The sequence below is a fragment of the Littorina saxatilis genome, linkage group LG13, assembly GCF_037325665.1.
Source record: "Littorina saxatilis isolate snail1 linkage group LG13, US_GU_Lsax_2.0, whole genome shotgun sequence".
Classification (NCBI taxonomy): Eukaryota; Metazoa; Mollusca; class Gastropoda; order Littorinimorpha; family Littorinidae; genus Littorina; species Littorina saxatilis.
In genome coordinates this window covers 36,204,968-36,208,711 of record NC_090257.1, presented here as the reverse complement: position 1 = coordinate 36,208,711, position 3,744 = coordinate 36,204,968, and the positions used below count along the sequence as shown (strand labels likewise).

General features: G+C 44.1%; 1 long non-coding RNA gene across 1 annotated transcript; it reads right to left on the bottom strand.

Annotated features, from left to right (window-relative positions):
- Positions 1–322: 322 nt before the first annotated feature.
- Positions 323–3,670, bottom strand: LOC138945624 (uncharacterized). Its single transcript, XR_011449054.1, has 2 exons — positions 2,526–3,670; positions 323–2,125 (listed from the first exon to the last, which is right to left on the bottom strand). It is a non-coding gene; the product is annotated as an uncharacterized lncRNA (long non-coding RNA).
- Positions 3,671–3,744: the final 74 nt, after the last annotated feature.

The following is a 3,744-nucleotide window of genomic DNA, read 5'->3' as shown; positions in this document are numbered from 1 at the left end:
GCTGGTCCCTCTGGGTCGGTGGGATACTCGTCCACACATGCACAAGCTCTGCTTACTGGTCTCTCTAGGTCGGTGGGATACTCGTCCACACATGCACAAGCTCTGCTTACTGGTCTCTCTGGGTCGGTGGGATACTCGTCCACACATGCACAAGCTCTGCTTACTGGTCTCTCTGGGTCGGTGGGATACTCGTCCACACATGCACAAGCTCTGCTTGACCCCATGTTGTTGTTGTTATTGTTACTCACACACACACACAAGCATGCACGCACACACACACACACACACACACACACACACACACACACACACACACACACACTCATTTTCAAAAAACAAAATTTAATATGTTCAGATTTTCACAACAAACTGCTCTCTCTCTCTCCCTCTCTCTCTTACACACACACACACACACACACACACACACACACACACACACACACACACACACACACACATTCTCTCTCTCCCTCTCTCTCTCCATCTCTCTCGCTGTGGCATAGCAGCATGCAGACGTTACCAAAACAACAGCAACACCTCGGACACACTGTTATGCTCATTGATCATATCATTATGGGTGTCACAAACTTTGACCAATTCTAATAGTATTCGCAAGACACATCTTCATTTTTACAACACAGAAGCTCTACTTGGCTAGAACTTTATGTGAGTTATTTACATGTTTTGATAAGTTCTTGGGGAATTCGGGTATAAAAGACAAATTCTAGAAATAACTCTGTCAAGTTTGTATGGGTTGTGAAAGAGTTACAGGGTTCGTACGCTCCTTGAATCTCCTTGAATCCCCTTGAATTTTCAACCCCCCTTTTCAAGGACCTTGAATCTCCTTGAATTTGGAGAAAATGGTCATTCTTGTGTTTAACCTCCTTGAACCTCCTTGAATTCTGAAGTGCAGGCAAAAAAACAAAAATGTTAATATTAAAGTTTTTCAGCAAAATGAAGCAACTTGACATTTTTGTTCGTTGCTGGAACGGGCAGCAAGTCCAAACGGAATACTACGCTTCCAAATTTCTTGGACATGCTTATGCAACCACCCTGATTGATTCTCTGGAGCCTGCCATGGTGGAGCTGGGATACCGGAAATACTCCTTGAAAACTCCTTGAATACTCCTTGAATTTCACTGTCAGGTGTCTGTATGAACCCTGGAGTTAGTACTATAGTACCCTTGTTTTACTCAGACAAACATTAAGTGGTTCCTGGACACGTGTTTCAGACACACCCTCTCGCTAGTGACTGGCATGTAATGTCACGTTTCACAAATGGGAAGAAAACGACATTACGTACACGCGCAGGGTATCGACTATCAGAATCGCACTTTCCAGGGCCGGACCAAATGAGTTGTAAGAGGGGGGGGGTTCCTCCTTTTTTGGGGGGGCATGCAGGCGTGCGAACTAGGGGGGTCCGGGGGCATGCTCCCCCGGAAAATTTTTGAAAAACGGTTAAAATCTGTGCAATCTGGTGCATTCTGGACCTTGTTTTGAGGGTTAAGAGCAGCATTGTTTTGGTGCTAAAACTAGTAAAAGTCAAAGCAAGGTACATGCTTTTTCCAGGGGTGGGGTTCCGGAACCCCTGGAACCCCCCCCGGGTCAGGCCCTGCTATCCCCAAGAGCAATGCATAATGTTTGGACCGATTTCTCTCCCCTCTCCTTGTTTGTTTGCCTTGAGCACGTGCTGGCTGGAAGCGGAAGTCGAAATTTGTCCGTGCTTCAAGCAGCATAACTCTGCCGAACCGTCATGTAGCAGTGACAGAGTTATTTCCAAAAATCGTCTATTATGAGCTAAGAAGCAAAAGGAGTGCTGAAATATGAAGGAGTTGGGTTGGAATTCGGGAGACGCAAGGGGTAAGGGAAGCTTGTGTTTAAAGGTGAAATCTAAACAACGAAGTGACTGTGGTAAGATGAACAAAGTTAAAAAACAAAGGATTACTGTACATGTACTCACCAATACAAAGACGACACAAGACGATTACGAATTTTCGCTTCTGGAAGCTTCATCAGGAAAAGAACACAAAAGACAACAAAAAGCAGACGCAACACGGAACGAACAGGGTTTGAAAGAAAATGGAGGGGAAACACGCAAAAAGGGGAAGGAACTCTAGACACATACCTTCTTTCTTCTTCTTCTGCGTTCGTGGGCTGAAACTCCCACGTACACTCGTGTTTTTTGCACGAGTGGAATTTTACGTGTATGACCGTTTTTACCCCGCCATTAAGGCAGCCATACGCCGCTTTCGGAGGAAGCATGCTGGATATTTTCGTGTTTCCATAACCCACCGAACTCTGACATGGATTACAGGATCTTTTCCGTGCGCACTTGGTCTTGTGCTTGCGTGTACACACGAAGGGGGATAAGCCACTGGCAGGTCTGCACATAAGTTGACCTGGGAGATCGGAAAAATCTCCACACTTAACCCACCAGGCGGCCGCGACCGGGATTCGAACCCTCGACCTTCCGATTAAGAGGCCGACGTCTTACCACCACGCCACAGCGCCCGTCAGACACATACCAAAAATCAAGTCTGACTGATTTCTGCGCAAAATGACCATATTTTTTTAATTTAAATGTGTAAGGGTCATCTACGCCTTTTGGTGCTCTCCGTGCACATTTGAATTTTTATGAATTAATTTCACTAAATAAAATCCAACTCACGACTGCAAGTCGAGTCAGGGTGAGGGTGTTGGGTTTTGGTGTGTATTAGCGTGGAGGAATGGGATTACCCAACGTTAAACTCTGGCCAGATCAGAGATTAAGGAATGTGCAAAAAAGCCAAAGGACCAATTCAGTGCTCTATTATTATCACAGGCAGTCCTTTTCTATTCAACTTGCTCATTCAACAAAATTCAGCTAATAAAACTACTGCAAGTACCTATGAGTGTAAAGATGGAATGTGGCCAAGAATAGCAGAGAAGACAGCAAACATAATGCACAAACACATAAATCAGCTATTAATGCATGTTAAAAAATACTAACACATGTTCAAAACAAATCAATGCTATCTATTGGAGTGTCAGTGCATAGCTGAAGAACATACTTAAATCACAATCGAACATTTAATCTTTTGGTCGGGTGATTGTGCTTTCAATAAAAGTTATTGTAAGGTCTTCCTCGTAATTTAGTTCAGATCAAGTTTTGAGCAAGAACACGTCATCAAAAACCGAAGAAGAAGAACTCATGCACAAGCTTTAGCTAGCCTTTCATCCAAATTAAACTGAGCTAAAACACAGTCAAACCTGTCGATAATGACACCCAATGGACCAACCAAAAATGGTCGTTAAAGACAGATCAGGTCACCATGGAAAGAAGTATAAAGAAATGAAAAAAAAGTTGGGGAAACTTTGGGGTGGTCGTTCTCAAAACTATACAGAAAACTTCTTATGAATCACCTATGCATCTTCTTCAACAAACACATTTCTCTCTCTGTTTCTTTTACTTAAGCTGTATCACACACACACACACACACACACACACACACACACACACACACACACACACACACACACACACACACACACACACACACATACACACACACTCTCTGTTTCTTTTACTTAAACTGTATCACACACACACACACACACACACACATACACACACACACACACACATACACACACACATTCAAAGCTGAGCAGATGTTCAGGCAAGTCACCTGTAAAGTCTCCTCCCCACCACACATACCCCCCCTCCCCCCAACCCCACCCCCACCCCCTGATTTCCATCCCATT